Below are 22369 nucleotides of genomic sequence, written 5' to 3'. Positions count from 1 at the left end.
TGAGAGAGACCTACGAAGGGAAGTTATACGACGCCGCGAGTTAGAGGACAAGCTCCTAAAACTCAAAACAGATCTCAAGACCAAGATTACTCGATCCGGTCACAAAGACGACTCCCGTAAGGACCAAGACCCATTCACCAAAGAGATTATGAGGACCAAAATTCCAAAGGACTTCAAACTTCCTGACATGATTTTATACGATGGCACAGCAGATCCCGGCCATCATCTCAGTAACTTCAGAAGTAGAATGTACCTCACCGACGCCTCAGATGCAGTTCGCTGCAAAGCCTTCCCGACTACTTTAACAAAGACAGCAATTAGATGGTTCGACAATCTACCTCCTAGATCCATCTCAAGCTTCGACGACTTAGCCAAGAAGTTCCTGGCCAGATTCTCCATCCAAAAAGATAAAGCTAAGCATGCCCCAAGTCTATTAGGAATCAAACAAGGAGATCGGGAAAGTCTCCGCAGCTACATGGAAAGATTCAACAAAGCATGTCTGGACATACAAAGCCTACCAATAGAGGCCGCCATTATGGGTCTCATCAATGGCTTACGAGAAGGACCTTTTAGCCAATCTATATCGAAAAAACACCCCACATCTCCGAACAAAGTGCAAGAACGAGCAGAGAAGTACATCAACATGGAGGAAACCTCTCGACTAGGAGAGACCTCAAAATCCGAATTCAACTACTCCTCCCGAGATAAGGATAAAGAATCCAAAAAGAAAGAAGATCAACATGGGGAAAAAATAAAAAAATATCACAATTACACCCCTCTTCGGGTGTCCCTATAGTTAGGGGTGATAAAGGATCTTAGGACAAGGAACACTCTTTTTCCTAAAAAGGTTTTTTAATAAGGTACCAAGCCAAAGACCTACAAATTGCCCGACTTAGAGGGATAAAACTCCCACATGTATATATTTGCATTTTCTTTTGAATAAAATTTGTTTAGATCTTCTACAAATTCTCAAGACGCATTAATCTGAAACGCTCATCCTCCGATTATACAGCTACAGATCGGCAGAAAGTGAAAACCAAATTCACTACACGATCATGATAAAGACCAACAACGATGAAAACCAAAATTCGTCAAAAGGTCGACCAAACGGGGATTAAACCCAATTTCTACAAAATTGGCAAAGATAAAAACAGAATAATACAAGAAGTTATCGAAAGTGATCCATAGAAAGGACCTGACGAAGTCTTAATAAAATGGATTGCTAAAAAATAACTTAAAGACTGGCCAACGTAAAAAAGTCGGATCAGTCACAAAACCAAAGTTATAAAAAGTAAATCTCTGGAAAGAGGTCTGGCCAGCCCTATAAAAGAGGATTACTAAAATAACTTAGAAGGGCCCGACATAATGAGGTCGGCCCGAAACAGAAAATTATAAAAGTAATCCCTGAAAGAGACCTGAACAAGGTCCAAGAAAGAGGATTACTAAAATAACTTAAAGGGCCCGACATAATGAGGTCGGCCCAAAACAGAAAGTTATAAAAGTAATCCCTGAAAGAGACCTGAACAAGATCCAAGAAAGAGGATTACTAAAATAACTTAGAAGGGCCCGACATAATGAGGTTGGCCCAAAACATAAAGTTATAAAAGTAATCCCTGAAAGAGACCTGAACAAGGTCCAACAAAGAGGATTACTAAAATAACTTAGAAGGGCCCGACATAAGGAGGTCAGCCCAAAACATAATGTTATAAAAGTAATCCCTGAAAGAGACCTGAACAAGGTCCAAAAAAGAGGATTACTAAAATAACTTAGAAGGGACCGACATAATAAGGTCGGCCTAAAACATAAAGTTATAAAAGTAATCCCTGAAAGAGACCTGAACAAGGTCCAAGAAAGAGGATTACTAAAATAACTTAGAAGATCCCGACATGACGAAGTCAGCCTCCTAAAAACCTTGACGTTATAAAAAGAAATTCCTAACAGAGACCTGAACAAGGTCCAAACAAAACGGATTACTAGAAATAAATTCAGGCCAAAGTGAGGAAGCCAACATACAAGGTGGATCCAAACATCCACAACCTCAAAGGAATCAAGCCACAAGTATGAAATGCAAAGGCAATCCAAAGAGGTCGGACAACAAAGTTCCAACACTCCCAAAAAACCTAAAAAGGTACCAAGACAAGATGCAGACAGATATGTTACAAAAAACACAAGTTATAATAATAACAAACTCAAGAGGCTACCAAAATTAGCCCCAAGAGCTTGGAAACTACTTTGTTTTTCAAAATGAAGTTGCTAAACAAGCAACTCAGGAAGTAGCAAAAAGTCAGAATCACCATTTACAAAACATAAAGTTCAAAAGCCCACAAGCCGGGCTATTCACACAAATATCTAGAAAAAATCATTGACGATCCGAAGGCTTCTCGGCAGCATCAACATGGAATGAAGGAGGTCGAGTCTGAAGAGGCACCGCATCCACGGTCCCATCATCCCGGATCAAGATTTGACAATCAGACTCTGACTCGGGATGACCAGCCTCAGATGAAGGAGCTGAAGAAGTAGGCACAACGGAAGCTTTTGAGGCAGGCACTGAAGGAGGGTCGACATCATCATCATCAGGATCATCAGGGACAATCTTACCATCTTTTACGACGTTATCCAAGCTGAAGAGAGTAAGGTCGAGCTTGGGTGCAAGAACCCGGACCTGCTCCTTCAGGTTCTCATAAGCAGCAGTTATACTACCTACAAGGTGACCCTGGAGCTCGGTGTAATCAACTCGGGCAGACTCTAAATCATCCTTGAGATCCATCATCTTCGTATAAGTCGTGATATAACTCTCCTTGTACTTCAACGCCGTGTCTTCAGCCAACTTCGCAGAAGCCGCCAAGGCAATAGAACTGGCCTTTTCACCCTCCAACTCTTTCTCCAACTTAGTCACCCTTACCTCAAATTCCTCCTTCAAACCCTTCATTTGGTCGAACTCCAACTTAGCCTCCTCCATAAAAGCCTTTGTAGCGTAAATGGGAAGATCTTGAGTAGTCCGATATAAAGTCACACCCATATGTGCCAGTTTTACGCTGCTCCGAGTAATAAAGTCCAAATGGCGAAGGAGAGAAATATCGTCAGTAGGAATGGTGCCATAAGGACCAATTTGCTGGTCCACAAACTCAACAGCATCAAAATCAGGGGCATCAAGGTTAAAGACTTAAAGGGCTCAGCGGTTTTTTGCTTTTTCGGCGGAGGAGTGCCAGAGGCAACGACAGAAGCCTGTGGAGGATCAACCAAATGAACCCGAGGAGTAGGAATTATCCTCGTCGGTCCAGGAGAGCTTGGTACAGATGGCTTTGACTGAACCTGAGAAGACCCCTCCCCAGCCATCTTGGCCGAGATGTTCTGAACTGCAGTAGCTTTCCTCGCCTTCTTAAAGGCCTTCATAGATTCTTTATTTTTAATCATCTCTGCAAACAAACATCACAGTGAAAGACCAGGTTATGAATCAAAGAAGAGAAAAGAAATAAACTCAACAAAATAAGCAAAAACACAAAAGAGAAATCGACCACTACCTAGCTCAGCTCGGAGAAGAGAGGAATTTCCTAGGAATTTCTTTGTATCAAGATAGGAAGGCTGCCCCCAGTTTTCTTCCAACACAGTCACAAAGGCTTGCTCAGCCTCATCTAACATCTCCCACGTATATTTAGACACCATTACATTCTTTTTCCATTCTAAAGGAAAGGAAGGCTCGTCATTTTCATCCAAAAAAAAGGGCCGAGCTCCCTCAATAGCTTGGACCCTTAAAAAGTAATTCTTAAAGTCACGAAAAGATTCATCAAACATGGAAAAAACCTTCTTCCCCTGGGAAGCTCGGAAAGAAACCTAGGCGGCCTTCTTCTTAACCACCCCAAGCTTTGTCAAAACAAAGAGATAAAAGAAGAGGGACTGCGAAGTAGGGATACCTAGTTCGTGACACAGCAATTGAAAGATTTTTATAAAACTCCAGGAGTTGGGGTGAAGCTGAGATGGAGCTACATTACAAGACCACAATAGGTTGGTCTCAAAGGGGGTAAAAGGAAGAGTAATATTCATTTGACTAAAAAAGAAGTCGTATACATAGAAAAAGGGACGTTCTCCAACAATTCGGGTAGAAAAACAAACCCTTTCTTCAGAGTTAGGGGATACAAGCTCATAATTCTTTTCATCACTACCATTACTACAAATCCTATGAAATTGCCTAAGCTGCTGACAAAACTCGGAGTCGACCAAAGAAACACACAGAAGAACCATAGAATCCACCCAATTGGCCATGCCCTCAGGAACATGGGAAGATGTCTCAACAATATTTTTGCGAGAAGACATGAGGTCAACTAGTCCTACAGCAAGAAAGAAGAAAATAGATTACCAACCAAAAACACCTTGGGCAAAAGTCAAAATCAACTCATAAGCAGAGCATGACTCAAGCATACAAACAAGTAAAAGGAAAACCCCAAGACAAGGTCTAGGGGCATCCTTTGGAGGCAGTGACAGAGTAAGGACTCAGAAAAAATCTATGAGACTAACATCCCAACAAAACTCTCAGCAAAGAAAAGCCCTTTTTCAATCAAAAAGTAAACAACAAATACCAAACAGGAGGACTGATAAACCACTATTTTATAGTTTATATTGTGTTTAATTGTGTGGTTTTGTCATGATCCTTACCCACTTATTCATCAATTTAGCATGCATTTAGATTTCCTTCCTAAATTTAGTACATGTTTGAAAATTGCTTCCTAGAGACTTTAATTATTTAATTTTAATTCTCCTTTATTCCATTCCATGCCGTGATCTGTGTGTCAAGTGTTTCAGGCTTTATAGGGCATGAATGAGATGGAGATTGGAGAGGAAGCGAGCAAAAATGGAAGGAACACAAGAATTTGAGGAGATAACCAACGAGAAGTGACGCGGTCGCATGGCTCACGCGACCGCGCGAAGAAGCGCAAATCGCAGTGACGCGGCCGCATGGCTTGCGCGGCCGCGCGGTTTGGAAAGCGCAAGCGACGCGGTAGCATGGACGACGCGAACGCGTGGAGAGGAAAAAGCGCAAGCGACGCGTCCGCATGGATGACGCGATCGCGTGACATGCGCGATCTGTATAATCTGCAGAATTCGATAGGGGCGATTTTGGACCTTATTTCGGCCCAGTTTTCGGCCCGGAACAGCAGACTAGAGTCAGAGAATATGCAGAAACAACACACATATTCATTCAGTAGTTTTAGATCTAGTTTTTCACACTCTTAGGTTTTTCTCTCTAGTTTTTAGAATTTGGATTTTCAATTGGTCTTAGCATTGGAACATTGAGAAGAGTTATTTCCTCATCAAGACTTCATCATTCTAGTTTGTTCTCTTAACTTGGTTTTATTCTTCAATGTTCTTTGTTATGTTCAATTTTGTCATTCAGATACTTTTATGATTAATTGATGCAAGGATTATTTCTTTTTAATTCAATTTCAATTCCAATAATCATGTCTTCTTTTAATTCCCTTTCATGTACCATGGATTCTTTAGTTACAATGCGTGAGTAGTTTCATTACTTGATGGGGAGTTGATTAAAAGGAACTCTTGAATTGGAAGGATTGAAGGAAAAATTTGTAGTTGGGTTAAATGTTGGATTGCTATCCTGTCACCAACGCCAATCCCTTTGAATTAAGTGGGTTGTAACTCGTGAACAGATCTGGCATTCCAACTTGTTTGACTTTCCCTTACCTAGTAAAGGATAACCAAACAGAGTAACCATTAATTATAAATCAATCTTAAAAATCACTCCATCAATGATAGAGATTCTAACTAATCAATTCCCAGTCAAGGCTTTTATTTATATTAATTAAAATTCCTCAATTTAAATTCCAATTTACTTAGCTCAACTTCTTGGAACATCTGATTAATAAAACAGCACACTTTTCTGCAACTCGTTGGGAGACGACCTGGGACTTAAAACTCCCAGTAATTTTAATTTAAACTCTCTGTGACATATTTCTAAATTGATAGGCAGATTTTCAGTGAGTTAAGAACTATACTTGTAACGTAACCATTTTAATAAATTTTTAATTTACCAGCTTCTGCTTCCCATCAATTTTTGGCGTCGTTGTCGGGGAGTTGCAATAGAGTGCTAATTTTATTAATTAGAATTTATTTATTTGCATTTTATTTAATTTTGCTACTATGAGCTGCATGTTTCTTCCGCCAAATGACACGTTCACTTCCTGATCCGCGCTTGCTAATATTCGATCCTGAAATTGAAAGAACAATTTCACGAATAAGGCGAGAACAGCGTAGGTTAGCCCGCTCTGAGGGCGGATCTGAAAGTGAATCTGAGGAAGAAACCAGCCCCCGTTCTACTGATTCGGTTGTTTTACATGCAGAAAACATGGCATCTAGAAGAGTTACCATTCAGGAGGAAGGAGCTCCTGATTTTACAATGCAACCGTTTCAAGCGCATCATCCAGCGGTAGCTACGAATTTTGAAATAAAGACCGCACTGCTAAATTTGATGCCCAAGTTTCATGGCCTACCTGCTCAAGAGCCTATCAAGCACTTGAGAGATTTCCAGGCAGCCTGTTCTACTGTCAGGCGTGATGGCACTGATGAAACTTCAATTCTGCTGAAAGCTTTTCCGTTCTCTCTTGAGGGAAAAGCAAGAGAGTGGTACTACACTCAACCTATAGCAAATGTATCCAACTGGGATACACTCACAAAGGAGTTTCTGGAGAAATTCTTCCCATCTGAGGTTACTGATAAACTGAGGAAGGATATCTCTACGATTGTTCAGGATGACAACGAGACCCTCTTTGAATACTGGGAGTGCTTCAATAATCTTCTGGAAGCATGCCCCTCCCACATGATTGACAAGATCGTGCTACTCAGCTATATCACACAAGGTATGAGGCCCCAAGATAAGACCACATTGGAAAGTGCCAGCAATGGGTCTATGAAGAAGTACAAGACCACTGATGAAGCTTAGCAATTGATCAGTGATTTAGCTGAATCGACTCGGAACCACAGACAGAAGCAAGGCCATTCAAAAGCCGTTGCAGAAGTATCTTCTGGCATAGAGACTGCTGCTCTAAATCAAAGCATCTGTAAGATGACCAACCTGCTGAAGCAAATGCAGTTGAATCAACAAGCTCAGCAAACTCAACCGCAACAAAACCAACAACTAGTCCCACAAAGAATTTGCGGAATTTGTGCTGATTACAGCCATTACACTGATGAATGCCCGTAGCTCCAACAAGAAGACAACATGGTGGCATCCACTCACAACTTCTATGACCGCCCCAACCAAGGGTACAATCAAAGTGGAAATAATAACCATGGATGGCAGGACAATTCAAACCAGAATTGGAGGGACAACAATAACAGGGGAGGCAGAGATAATCAGGGAAATCAGAGGTGGAATAATAACAACAACAGGCAGCAAAATCAACCTTACCGAGTACCTCACCTGAGGCAAAACCAAGGACCACCGAACAATCAGCAGCAACCATCTCAATTTACTCATTCTTCTGTATCTTCTAATGAAGATTTATTACAAGCTTTTGAGAAAAGACAACTGGCCATGGAAAGTACCATCGTGAACACTATTAACGCCAGTCTGAATGGTCTCACCTCTACTCTGCAAGCTTTTATGACACAGCTTGGTTCAGCACAAAATTCCAGTAATCAACCTTCAAGCACCACTGGAATCCCCTCTCAACCATTACCCAATCCAAAGGGAGGCATTAATGCCATCACCCTGAGGTCCGGAACTACACTGCAGGAGAGAAATCAGGAGGAACCAAGCTCACCAGAATACACCTCAGCTGAAGAGGTGGTAGAAGTCGAAGATGTTGAAGAGGAAGAGGATATACAGGACATAGCTGAAGAAGAGATAGCTCAACCACAGGAAGAAGCACAAAAAGGCACAGGCACCACAGAAAACACTACTCCCATTCCATTTCTACAACTTGCAAGGAAGCCCAGGAAGCAACTGGAACCTGATCCTAAAATGGTAGAAATATTCAAAAAGGTTGAGGTAACTGTCCCCCTTTTTGATGTTATTCAGCAGGTACCTAAATATGCAAAGTTTCTAAAAGACTTATGTATCCATAAAGACAAAATTAATGAATTAGAAATTATTCCTTTAGGTAGTTCTATATCTGCTTTAATGGGAGGATTACCTGAAAAATGTAGTGATCCAGGTCCTTGTATAGTTAGTTGTACTATTGGTGATGTAGTAATTTACGATTGCATGTGTGATTTAGGAGCATGTGTCAGTATAATGCCTTTGTCTATATATGATGTTTTAAGGCTCCCTCCCTTAAAAAGGTCGGCAGCTCGTTTTGTGTTAGCAGATAAAAGCATTATTACAGTGGCTGGAGTTGCTGAAGATATTTTGGTAAACATTAAAGGGCTCACATTTCCCACTGATTTTTATATCTTGGAGATGCCCCATAATGATTCAGATAAGCTATCATCAATCCTACTTGGAAGACCATTCCTGAAAACATCAAAATTCAAATTGGATGCTTTTTCAGGAACATACTCCTTTGAAATAGATGGCCGCATAGTAATCTTCAATCTGAATGGAGTCATTGACAACCCCCCAGAAGATCGTTCTATCTTCCAGTGTGATGTCATAGACGAAAGTGTGGCTGAAGTTCAAAAAGAAGAGTTTAAAGAAAGGCACACTGGACAAGGTCCAAGTGTGGGGACCCTCTTAACTGACAATGAGGACACTTTGCCATTTTCACAAGCCCCAGATAATCCAGAGCCTGCCCATGATCAAAAGTTAGAATTGAAACCTCTCCCTCCACATCTCAAATATGCTTATCTCGAGGATGAGCAGAAGCTTCCGGTTATTATTGCAAGAGAACTGACTTCTCAACAAGAAGAGCAGTTACTTGATGTGCTAAGGAAGCATAAGAAGGCAATTGGGTGGAGTTTGGCAGACATAGTGGGAATCAACCCTCAAGTATGCGAGCACAGAATATTTTTAGAAGAGGGAGCAAGACTTGTCCGTCAACCACAAAGAAGATTGAATCCCACCATCTTGGAAGTTGTCAAAAAAGAAGTGACCAGACTATTGGAAGCAGGTATCATATATCCCATTTCAGACAGTGAATGGGTAAGCCCAGTACAAGTGGTGCCCAAGAAGTCCGGAGTCACTACCGTGAAGAATGAGCATGGAGAGCTCATAGCAACTAGAGTTCAGAATGCTTGGAGAGTCTGCATTGATTACAGGCATCTCAACCAAGCTACCCGTAAGGATCACTACCCACTTCCATTCATTGATCAAATGCTGGATCGCCTGTTAGGTAAATCACACTATTGCTTTCTAGATGGTTACACAGGTTATTTCCAGATCCATATAGCTCCTGAGGATCAGGAAAAGACTACTTTTACATGTCCTTTTGGGACTTACGCTTATAAGAGAATGCCCTTTGGCTTGTGCAATGCACCAGCTACTTTCCAAAAGTGCATGATGAGTCTTTTCTCTAATCTTATTGAGGACTGTATGGAAGTTTTTATGGACAATTTTAGTGTTTATGGTGATTCTTTTAACCTTTGCTTAGATGGATTATCTAGAGTATTAGATAGATGTGTTAATACAAACCTTGTATTGAATTTCGAAAAATGCCACTTTATGGTAAAGCAAAGGATTGTATTAGGACATGTGGTATCTAATAATGGCATTTCTATATACCCAGCAAAGGTTAATGTTATTTCTAGTTTACCTTACCCCTCTTCTGTGAGGGAAGTCCGTTCGTTCCTTGGCCATGCAGGTTTCTACAGGAGATTTATTAAGGACTTTAGTAAGGTGGCACTTCCCTTATCCAGATTACTGCAGAAGGACATTGAGTTTGAGTTCAGTGACGATTGCAAACAAGCATTTGATAAGTTGAAGACTGCTCTAACTCAAGCCCCAATTGTGAGAGGACCCGACTGGAGCCAGCCGTTTGAAATCATGTGCGATGCTTCCAACCATGCAGTAGGAGCAGCGCTGGCTCAGCGTGAAGGTAAGGATCCTTTTGTTATTGCCTATGCATCTAAGACTTTAGACACTGCCTAGTCCAATTATACTACTACTGAGAAAGAGCTACTTGCTATTGTTTTTGCTCTGGATAAATTCCGGGCTTATTTACTTGGTACTAGAGTAGTAGTGTATTCAGACCATGCAGCTCTAAAGTATCTATTAGCTAAAAAGGAATCCAAACCAAGACTTATACGTTGGATACTGCTGTTACAAGAATTTGATTTAGAAATAAAGGATAGGAGTGGTAATCAAAATTTAGTAGCAGACCACTTGAGTCACCTTGAACATATTAAGGATGATTCTACTCCTATAGATGATAATTTTCCTTTTGATAACCTACAAGCAGTATCTGAGGTAGTCCCTTGGTATGCACCTGTTGCTAATTATTTAGTTAGACGCACATTTCCTCCACATTTTTCTAAACATCAAAGAGATAAGCTGAAAAGTGAGTCTAAATATTATATATGGGATGACCCATATTTATGGAGATGTGGCGCTGACCAGATAATTAGACGTTGTGTACCTCAATCAGAATTCCAGTCCATTTTAGAGGCCTGTCATTCATCTAAGAGTGGAGGACATTTTGGCCCTCAACGAACAGCTAGAAAGATCTTAGACTGTGGATTCTGGTGGCCTACTCTTTTTAGAGATGCTGCTGAGTTTTGTAAATCTTGTCACCCATGCCAGAAATTTGGTAATATATCCAAGAGGGATGAGATGCCTCAACAATATATGCTTTTCTATGAAATTTTTGATGTTTGGGGCATTGACTTCATGGGTCCATTTCCAAATTCTAGTGGATATTTTTATATATTGTTAGCTGTGGATTATGTTTCCAAATGGGTGGAAGCAATTCCTACCCGCACTGATGATGCTAACACTGTTGTTTCCTTTGTGAGAAACCATATTATATGCTGCTTTGGATCACCATGAGCGATTGTGAGCGATCAAGGCACCCATTTTTGTAACAGGAGACTAACAGGATTGATGAAGAAGCATGGGATAATCCATAAAGTTGCAACAGCTTACCATCCCTAAACTAATGGGCAAGCCGAGGTGTCAAACAGAGAAATTAAGCGTATCTTGCAGAAGATAGTGAAGCCTCATAGAAAAGACTAGAGCACCAGACTACAAGATGCACTGTGGGCATATAGAACAGCATACAAGACACCTATTGGGATGAATCCCTTTCGCTTAGTTTATGGAAAAGCTTGCCATCTTCCAGTTGAAATCGAACACAGAGCCTTCTGGGCAGTTAAAGAGTGCAACATGGAAATTGAGAAGGCTGGAGCTGAAAGGAAGTTACAACTCCAGGAACTGGTGAACCTTCGCCTAGAAGCTTATGAGAACTCCAGAATTTGCAAGGAAAGGATGAAAGCTGTGCATGATCAAAACATCAAGAAGAAAGAATTTCAACCTGGAGATTTCGTCCTCCTTTACAAATCTCGACTAAGGCTAATGCCCGGTAAGTTAAGATCAAAATGGGAAGGTCCATACAGAGTAGAGAAGGCTGAACCGTACGGAGTTTACCACCTAAGCCATCCTTCAAGCTCTGAACTTATTAAGGTTAATGGACACCGCCTGAAGCTGTACCATGGTGAAAAGGTGTAGAAAAGCAAGGAGCTTGAGATCCTCCACTTGGAAGATCCCCACATAGCAGCAGATTGAGCTAGTGGAGCGTCCAACTTACGGACGTTAAAGCAAAGTGCTTGGTGGAAGATAACCCACCGCGGTATGATCGTTCTTTTCTTCAATAACTCTTCTCTTCATTAATACTTTCATGTTTTTACACCTACATGTCCTTATATTTCTTTTAAAAAAAAAAAATTTCGCCGCGCGACGCGATCGCACCAGCGACGCGTCCGCGTGGCAGGGGGAGTAAAGAAAAATAAAAATGAACAGAAAGTTACGCAGGAGGAGCGCTGGAGTCGTGCCAATGGCACAAATTACCCCACGCGACAGCATGCCCCACGCGGCCGCGTGCCCTGAGTTTTCGACGTAAAAGGGTGCACAGTCACATTCTGTGCGAGAGTGATGCTGGATTGGTGCTGAAAGCACAATCCTTGTCACGCGACCGCGTCGCTGACGCGGCTGCGTCACCCATTTTATAACGCACACTCATACGATCGCGTGACCCACGCGATCACGTCACCCAATTTTGGCTATTAAAATAAATTGAATAGAGAGTTGTGCTGGAGCGAGGCTGCACTCGCGCCAGCAGCGCAACACGGGTCACGCGACCGCGTGACTGACGTGATCGCGTCTTCTTACCTGATGCGCACCCGCGCGAACGCGTGCCCCACCGGCCGCGTCGCATGCGCCACACAGCTCAACCTAAATTGCCAAATTATCTTATCTTTCTTTCCTCCAAATCCTAATTTTTCTTTTCCCTCCTTCTTTCTTCCTTCTCCATTCCCCTTTCTATCTCACCTCACACACTCTCTCTCTCTCTCTCCTCCATTAACAAGGTTTTACCTTCTTCTTCCTTCTTTCTTTTTCTATCATTCTTTTTATTGTTCTACATGTATTTTCTTTTTCTTTTCTTCTTCTTTTAATTATTCCTATTTTCTTTATTCTTCTTTTCCCTTTTTACATGGTGTTAGAAATTTTTTGAGTCATTATCCCTCATTATATGCTTGTGACTTGTTACAATTTATTTGACAATTATTATTATTTTTAAGGGATTGCTTGCATGTTCAATTTCATACTTTTTATCTCTTGTTTAACATGCATGCCATGTGTTTGTGAAAAAGCCCATGTGGCATTATGCACTTCTCTATGTTACTATACTATTCAATGCTTGCTTTTCACAACTTTTCCTTATTATTTTATTAATTGAATTCAATTGTCAATACAAACGTGATGGTTTGTTACAAAGTAATGCTTGGTCTATACTACTCATGCCCTTTGCCAGCATGCCAATAAACACCTTGCATTCACTTGTCTTTTTATGCACTAGCTATTCTCCATTGATGGCTTTTCATATGTACTCGAGAGCATGTGTTAATGTCATCTACATTTTACTGTGCATCATTCACCCTCTTTTCCGTTTCCTTCCTTGCTGTATCTCTCTTTAAATTTAATTTTCTTTCTCTTCCCTTCTTTCAGGATGGCCACCAATAAAGGAAAAGAGAAAGCTACTTCCAAACCACCAGCAAGAAGAGGAACTAAAAGAGCATTAGTGGCAGAGCCTTCTTCAACCGCAGTCAAGCCCTCAAAAACGAGTCAAGAGGATAATAAAGGTTGACGAAAAGGAGAAAGCCTTTCCAGCAAAGGACGCTGCGCGATTTTCTAATCGCTACTGTGAGCAGATGTTCCCTATCCTGGCAGAAAGGAACTATAACAATGAATACCTTCTTATCCTCCCGTCCAATATTGCCACCTTTGTTGAGCCGCAAATTGAGCGAAGACAATGGGGTTTTCTATGAAAACAGCCAAGGCAGGTCAATCTTTCTTGGGTAGTTGAGTTCTACTCCAACTTCTACATGCCGACCCTGCAGTCTGTTTATGTCAGGCAGAAGCAAGTCCCCATCACAGAAGAGGCCATCCAGCAAGCTCTGAGTCTTCCCCCTTTTCCAGCAGCAATGGACGCTTTTCAAGAAGCCACCCTTCAGTGCCAGAGATACCAATTTGACTGGGACTCCGTTCTCGGAGTCATCGCATTACCTGGCAGCTGTTGGATCTACGGATACCACCGTACCCGCCCTAAGGGAATCTTGGCTTCTGCACTTACCTTGGAGGCTCGCGTATGGGCACAATCATGTCCCATTACGTCTTTCCGAGCACTCATGAGTCCTCCTTCACTGCAGACATGGCTGTTCTACTATGGTGCATCCTTACAGACCAACCTCTGAATCTCTCAAGACATATCCGGAATGCTATGGAACACGTACAAATTGCGAGCAACTTACCTGTCCCCGCCTTGGTCTCAGATCTTGTCTCAGCAGCCGGAGTCTCCTACAGAGCTGGGGACACCAAAGCCATGCTTCCACGGGATGATCAATATGTCCCTAACGGGAAATACCTCAGACTCTCAGCAGCCACTACAAGCCTTCCTACTGCTCCAGTTGAAGATAATCCTTCTTCAACACCACAAGCATCTACAACTGAGAAATTGCTCCAGTAGATAATCGAACGGTTGGATCGGCAAGAACAGAAAGCAAAGATGAGAGAGCGCCGTAACGAGCGCCGATTCAAACACCTCAAGGAGCTACTCAAGGGACGCTTCAGAGACTCAGACACCCCAGACTCCACTTCCTTTACTAGCACAGGGAGCCATGATGGTTTCGACTGTGGAGATATTGCCACCAGCCCACCCCTGTTCCTGACAGATGGCACCGAGGACGGTGCAGAGCCTTAAGTGTGGGGAGGTCGGTCAGTACCTGACTTCTGGAGGTAAATTCTCTTCTCTGGCACCAATAATTAGGATATTTTAGTTAGATTTTTCCTTCCTTTATAGAATAGAATAAATTGCATAGGTTAGGATAGTTGCATGCATGTTCTACTTGATTGAAAAGACAATGATTGACTGATGTGCTACTCCCGGGGGAGTTCGCAGCATGCTCAAAATGCATCCACCCGCCCGAGGGCGAAGGGACGACCGACGGTTCCTGCGAGGTGCTCCCCAGTAATGACGTCCAACCGGTACTGGACATGGAGCAGCCACAAGGACAAGGCAAAGCTCACCCTGATTACGATTATGTGTCAGAATTGAGGAGTCAGTGTGCCACGAGTGACTCCTTTTGTTGTCGATTGATTTGGTTTGTCAGCGCGCCAAGTCCTCTCAACTGCACCCTGCTGGGTTATTGTGCCCCCTACCTCTTCCAAGGGCGGTCTATTTTTTTCTTTCTAAAAGAGCGAAAGTTTACAGGTGGATGGGTGCTCTTTAGGTGTTTACTACCTCACATCAAGGTGACAGGATTTAAACCTATGGCCCTCTGTACCCAAAACAGATGCGCTGACCAGACTGCGCTACACCTCGTCTCACCCCCCTCCGCATATAGATCGGGTTAAAAATCTATCTTTAGAATAAAATTTCACTAATTTTTCAAAATTTTTATGATAAATTTGCTTGAGTTGTATTTGGAACATGATATTTGAGTTAAAGAACACACAACCTGTGGAAGATTTGAGCCTTTATGAATGGTTACATTATTTAACCATAATTATTTCATTCTTGTGTGTATACTTCTCTATAATTGTAATCCATATTTTGTTTTATCTTATATATCCAATATTTATTATATCTACATGCTTGCACATAATTGAGGCCATTATTTGTTTAAACTCACTCATCCAAATTAAGCCTACCCTTTTCAATTACCCTTGTTAACCACTTTGAGCCTTTAAAACCCCATTTGTTCTATATTTTACGACATTACTAACCTTAAGCTAAAAAATAATTGCATATCCCAAATTGAATCTTTGGTTAGCTTAAGATAGAATTGTGTGTGCTAGTTAAGTATGGGAAATTGTGGGAACAAAAGTTGTTAAGGGAATGTGTCATGAAAATTTAAAGGGAATTTGGATACCTATTCATGTGAAACTATAAGAATAAAAAATCTATGTGTATTGATATGCTTTATTTATTTCAGTTCAAAAAAAATATAAAAAAAATAAAAAAATAAAAAAAATGATAAACAAATAAATAAGGGGACAAAATTACCCCAATGTTAAATTCAGAATTCAAAGATCAATGCACATATGATAGGATTAAAATACAAAGTTGAAACATGAGTATGGGTTGAAAAAGGGAATTATGGGTAGCTAAGAATGAATTTAAAAGTATATAGAATATATGTATATTAGGTGAGAGCTTAGGTTAATTAAAGATTCAATTTATAAAGCTCACTTAGCCATATGTATACCCTTACCTGCACCTTGGCCCATTACAACCATGAAAAGACCTCATGATGTTTGCATTGGTATATTAACTGTTGTTGATTGGTTAGGAGAAAAACAAAAGTTAGAAAATATGACTAGAGAAGAATAGAGTGATTACCCTATACACTAGAGCTTAGAGCGTACATACATTATCAGTGAGGGTTCAATGCTTAAATTTTCATGTTTCCTGCTTTCATAAGCTATCTTCTTGCACTTTTATCGGTTTTATTGTATAATGATAGAATTAGTGGAATTTGATTTGTAATTGTTTTGAAGGGCTTATTTACTTTTGATCAAGTGGACAATAATCATATAGTTGCATTTATTTATATATGTAGGATTGCATTGCATTTCATGAGTTTCTACATGTTCATACTTATTTCCTTGTCTCCTTCAATTTAGCATGAGGACATGCTAATGTTTAAGTGTGGGGAGGTTGATAAACCACTATTTTATAGTTTATATTGTGTTTAATTGTGTGGTTTTGTCATGATCCTTACCCACTTATTCATCAATTTAGCATGCATTTAGATTTCCTTCCTAAATTCAGTACATGTTTGAAAATTGCTTTCTAGAGACTTTAATTATTTAATTTTAATTCTCCTTTATTTCATTCGATGCCGTGATCTGTGTCAAGTGTTTCAGGCTTTATAGGGCATGAATGAGATGGAGATTGGAGAGGAAGCTAGCAAAAATAGAAGGAACACAAGAATTTGAGGAGATAACCAGCGAGAAGTGACGCGGTCGTATGGCTCACGCGACCGCGCGAAGGAGCGCAAATCGCAGTGACGCGGCCGCATGGCTTGCGCGGCCGCGTGGTTTGGAAAGCGCAAGCGACACGGTAGCATGGACGACGCGAACGCGTGGAGAGGAAAAAGTGCAAGCGACGCGTCTGCATGGATGACGCGATCGCGTGACATGCGCGATCTGCATAATCTGCAGAATTCGATGGGGGCAATTTTGGACCTTATTTCGGCCCAGTTTTCGGCCCGGAACAGCAGACTAGAGTCAGAGAATATGCAGAAACAACACACATATTCATTCAGTAGTTTTAGATCTAGTTTTTCACTCTCTTAGATTTTTCTCTCTAGTTTTTAGAATTTGGATTTTCAATTGGTGTTAGCATTGGAACATTGAGAAGAGTTATTTCCTCATCAAGACTTCATCATTCTAGTTTGTTCTCTTAACTTGGTTTTATTCTTCCATGTTCTTTGTTATGTTCAATTTTGTCATTCAGATACTTTTATGATTAATTGATGCAAGGATTATTTCTTTTTAATTCAATTTCAATTCCAATAATCATGTCTTCTTTTAATTCCCTTTCATGTGCCATGGATTCTTTAGTTACAATGTGTGAGTAGTTTCATTACTTGATGGGGAGTTGATTAAAAGGAACTCTTGAGTTGGAAGGATTGAAGGAAAAATTTGTAGTTGGGTTAAATGTTGGATTGCTATCCTGTCACCAACGCCAATCCCTTTGAATTAAGTGGGTTGTAACTCGTGAACAGATCTGGCATTCCAACTTGTTTGACTTTCCCTTACCTAGTAAAGGATAACCAAACAGAGTAACCATTAATTATAAATCAATCTTAAAAATCACTCCATCAATGATAGAGATTCTAACTAATCAATTCCCAGTCAAGGCTTTTATTTATATTAATTAAAATTCCTCAATTTAAATTCCAATTTACTTAGCTCAACTTCTTGGAACATCTGATTAATAAAACAGCACACTTTTCTGCAACTCGTTGGGAGACGACCTGGGACTTAAAACTCCCAGTAATTTTAATTTAAACTCTCTGTGACATATTTCTAAATTGATAGGCAGATTTTCGGTGAGTTAAGAACTATACTTGCAACGTAACTATTTTAATAAATTTTTAATTCACCAGCTTCTGCTTCCCATCAAGGACATCAAAGACGCAACCTTTTTCAAAAGAATCAAACGAAGCCATTATTCCGGAAAGCTACAAAATCAAATAAAAAGGCAGCAAAACATGCAAAGCCCTAAAAAACCTCAATCATTAGGAGAAATGCCAGAAACACGCATCACAACAACAATCGAGCATAACGACGCGAAAAGGTTCAAACTTTCTAGCATGCATTCAAAGGAAAAATCAAAGCTTTACCAAAGAACCGAAGGCACAGCGACGAAAGAAGTAAAGAAGCAGAAAAGTAAAACCAACCTGGAAAAAGGAGAAAGCTTCAAAGAAGTTGAAGATGGAAGATAGAATCCGGAATTGCCTTTAAAAGAGAGCACCAACAATCGCCAAGCAACGTCGCTAGAAGAAACGCGAAAATGCAAAAACAGAAAGTGAGAAAGAAAAGGGGGAAGTTACAAGTAAAACAGAGAAGAGAAACCGTTTTCTGTGTGTAAAGTTCAAAATAAAAGAGCCAAGGGAAACGGGGCATTAAAAATCAATTAATGAGGGTATTAAACCTTCCCACATTCCCAAGATCAGAGTGCTAATACAAAAGCGCGCGCTTAAGAAAATGTTCCGCATTCAAAAAATATTCTACAGAGAGGAAGTCGACAGATGCTCGAGTTCAGCTTCACCAGAGAAGGATCGAAGTCCCAAAACTAAGACTCGACCTCAAAATAAAAACCGAGCTCGAGCAGGGGCACTGTTCATACCCTGGGTCGAACTGTCCGATCCGGAATGTTTAGCGACAAAGCGACCGACCTCTTCAGGTCAGACCATCCGACCTCTTCTCAAAGAGCTCGGCCAAATTGCCAGGAAAGCCCAATAAAGGGCCCAAATAGAGGAACACGACCCAAATCATAAGGCAGCCCATGCCTATAGAGATAAGGGCGGTTCCCTTGAAGATAAGATGACCTCGCTCAAAGATAAGATAAGATAACGATAACTAACTTATCTTATCTAAAAAAGGTCACTTCTCACCATTATAAATACACTGGAGCACCCAGATATAACTCATACTCTGATTCTACTAAAAACCTGCTTAATACCCTTGCTAACTTAAGCATTGGAGTCCCTTGCAGGTACCACCACCCTCCGGTGACAGAGGATCAGCAGCATTACCAGTCGGACGCGACTACTCCGGCCACCACCCACACGCCGGACACGTCATCGCCGATCAGTACAGAAGATTTCGTCCAAGATCGACCTACAGTTTCAGATAACCCTCAGAACAGATTCCTTGCTTCCGTTTTTCTTTTTTTGTTCTCTCTCTCTGTGCAAGTTTTAAAAACTAAAACCATTGTATCACAATCACTTCAACCCTTTAACTAAATTTAAGAGCCTTCTTCTCAATGATTAAGACTTTGTTACAATTTGGCTCACAAAATCATGGTTTTGGGTTTGGGAATGGTTAGTAACATAAAGCAGACCAGAATAACTAATCTACTTAGATTAGGTATTTCTTTACAACAAAGACTTTATATGACATAGAAACAAATCTACATTATTTAATTTATACAGAAGAAAAAATATAAAAAACTTACCCTCCACCACGGCCTAAACATCTTCCAGATTTGTCAAATGCCAATCCTGCAAAGTGACATAACAGAATGAAGAAAACAAAAAAAATAATTAAAAAATGATGTGAGCAAGAAAAGGTATATGTAGTACCAAAACACCATTGCCAAATGTGTCATTTCAAATCAATATCTCGTTTCTGAGGCTTTTCATCAAACAGCTTACATGCATCATTCGAAATGCTTTTATTAAATAAAAATTCATCACAGCAACCAAATAAATTACAAACTCAAAGGAAAATGCTAGCTTAATCCCAAATCGGAAATGAAATCAAGCAGCAATTAAACTAACTGGAAGAAAATATAGTAGAAAATTCAAGTACTCACCATCAATGTAGGGTTTGAAGAGAAGAAAAAGTCACTGAAGGAGGATTAAAGTTTATACTCATAAAAGTAGAGTTAGGTTTAACGAGAGTGATGATTGACGATGACGAGAGTGATGGAAGTCCCAAAGGTGTTGATGATGGAAGAATGCGGTGGAAGACTGTGGTGATGGAACAACGGTGATGGAAGATTTGGAGTGTGAATGGAGAGGAAGATGACTCTGAAGCACGTTTGGAGTGTGGACTGTGAAGCTCGAGGGGATAGAAGTAGAGTTTAGGTTTAAGTTAATATTTTCGACGGAAAATTTTAAATTACAGATGGAAAATCTGTCTGTAATAATTTAATAAAATGCAGCATTTTTGTTCATTTAATTACAAACGAAAAATCTGTCTGTAACCATTTCCTACGAAAAAAATTAATTTTTCCGACAGAATTATCGACGGATTCTCTTTTCCGTCTGTAATTTATGCTAATTTATTTTTTTGTTTTCCGACTAAAAATTCCTCTGAAATTCCGTCTGTATTTCCGTGGGATAAAATCTGTGGGAAATATCTGTCTGTAATAACTAGTTTTCTAGTAGTGTGAGTGGTCTCTAGCTTAGCTTGCATTGTTCAAGAAATTTTAGAAAATTCTAAAGATGCTACTCTACTAATGTTTCTGAGACATGGATGTAATTTTCACTCCATATGGATGTATAACTGTATAGTATTGAATAAGTAGAGTTATATGCAAAGAAATATTATATAGATAATCTATTTTTCATATATCTCAAAGAAAAAAAAAACAATATATAATTTATATGAGTTGAGTTGAGTTTTTTTATATTTATTTTGTATGAAAACAGGTGTATTTTGCAATGAAAAAATTTAAAAAAAATTATTTTACCTTGCTGACAGATTTATAGACGGATTTTCTGTCTATAATCAGAGTGTGAGATGATTTTCCAAGGTTCAAATTACAGACGAAAAATCTGTCGGAAAATCCGTCTGTAATTACAGACGAAAAATCTGTCTGAAAATTTGTCTGCAATTACAGACAAAAAATCCGTCTGAAAATTCTTCTATAATTACAGATGAAAAATCCGTCAAAAAGTTCGTCGCCTCAAGGAAATGGATGGAGAATTTATAGAGGTAAAATCTGTTGGTAACTGGTAAAAATTCGTCGGTAATTTTCCAACGGAAAAAAATCCGTCGGTAAATAATTTTCGACAGGACTTTTATAGAGAGACAAAATCCGTCAGTAACCAAAAATCTGTCTGTAATAAAGACTAAATCTACCTATATTAATCCATTTTCTAGTTGTGACTTAATAATATACAATATTTCTTTCAGTTTTCTCTCATATTTTTAAGATGTGTTATGTTAAAAACTTTTTCTTTTAAAATTTAATAAAAATCAAAGTCCAAACTTTGTAGTTATATAAGTTTTAATTTTTTTTGGTGACTATATAAGTTTTAATATTATATCATAAAATCACTCTTTACAAAAAATTTAAACAAATAAAAAGAAACATATCAATTCGATCGTATATAAAGTCCACACACTCAGAAGAAAATCAGGAGGGTCATTCTCAATTTGATTAGACACTAAAGGAAATTTGTAAAGACTAAAGAATGATATTGAAGATTAGATTGGAACATACAATATTAATGGGTCAAAAGGTATCACTCTCCAGAAAATTATATATTGAAACTCAAATCTTGATGATTAATGGCAAGTCTATAACAAGGGAATAAATATCGGAACTTATATTTTCATAAAGGTGTTTCTTAAAGAACAAAGAAGTATTAATTCATAGATTTCAACTTATTAACAGTTTTCACCGTATATAGTGACAGATCTAAAAATTGTAAGCAGTAAAAATAAACATATGATATATAAAAATAATAAAAAAAATTCTTATGAATATATCAAAGTATATAAAAATAAATAACATAAAATATTAAATATTAAATAATTTTTATTTATTTATTATCAATATTGATAAGTAATAATGTGATTATTAATTCATCTTCTTATAAATTAAATATATAATACTACTAGTAATAATAATAAATGAGATTAATTAAAACAATAATAAACAGATTACCTTCTAATCGATAATGAAACTAAAATATATTTTTTTATGAATTATATATGATAAAAAGTATTTAGAAAAAAAATTGTATAACAAATCTCTCATATTCTCATTATATATTTTATAGATTATTTAATAATTATTCAATCATTTAATAAAAGAAAGATCGGAAATTAATTTCAAATAATAATAATAATAATAATAATAATAATAATAGAGTTAGTTATTTAGATAGATAAAAATACAAAATGCATTATTATTTCAATTAGTTTTTACTCCAATTTATGTTTGAGAACTAATTATTAAAATATATAGATATTTAGTACAAAATTTTTCAATTTACTAATAAATATTACAGTTGAGTAGAAAAAAAATTCAAGGATATAATTAAACTTAAACTAAATAAATCCATTACTTAAATAATGTTACAATAATATTTTAGCTTTTATTAAATTGATTTAATATATATTTTCATATCTTGTACTTTTAGATATAAATTAGAGTTTAATTTTAATATATTGTCAGTGTAAAATATTTTATACAATTGTCTAACTACATCTATTCTTTTGAATGAATATTTACGTGAA

General features: G+C 38.8%; 1 non-coding gene across 1 annotated transcript; it reads right to left on the bottom strand.

Annotated features, from left to right (window-relative positions):
- Window positions 1-14906: 14906 nt before the first annotated feature.
- On the bottom strand, window positions 14907-14981 carry TRNAP-UGG (transfer RNA proline (anticodon UGG)). Its single transcript has one exon. It is a non-coding gene; the product is annotated as a tRNA-Pro (tRNA).
- Window positions 14982-22369: the final 7388 nt, after the last annotated feature.

This window comes from Arachis hypogaea, chromosome 19 (genome assembly GCF_003086295.3).
Source record: "Arachis hypogaea cultivar Tifrunner chromosome 19, arahy.Tifrunner.gnm2.J5K5, whole genome shotgun sequence".
NCBI classification, from domain to species: domain Eukaryota; kingdom Viridiplantae; phylum Streptophyta; class Magnoliopsida; order Fabales; family Fabaceae; genus Arachis; species Arachis hypogaea.
This window is presented reverse-complemented; position numbering and strand designations above follow the sequence as displayed.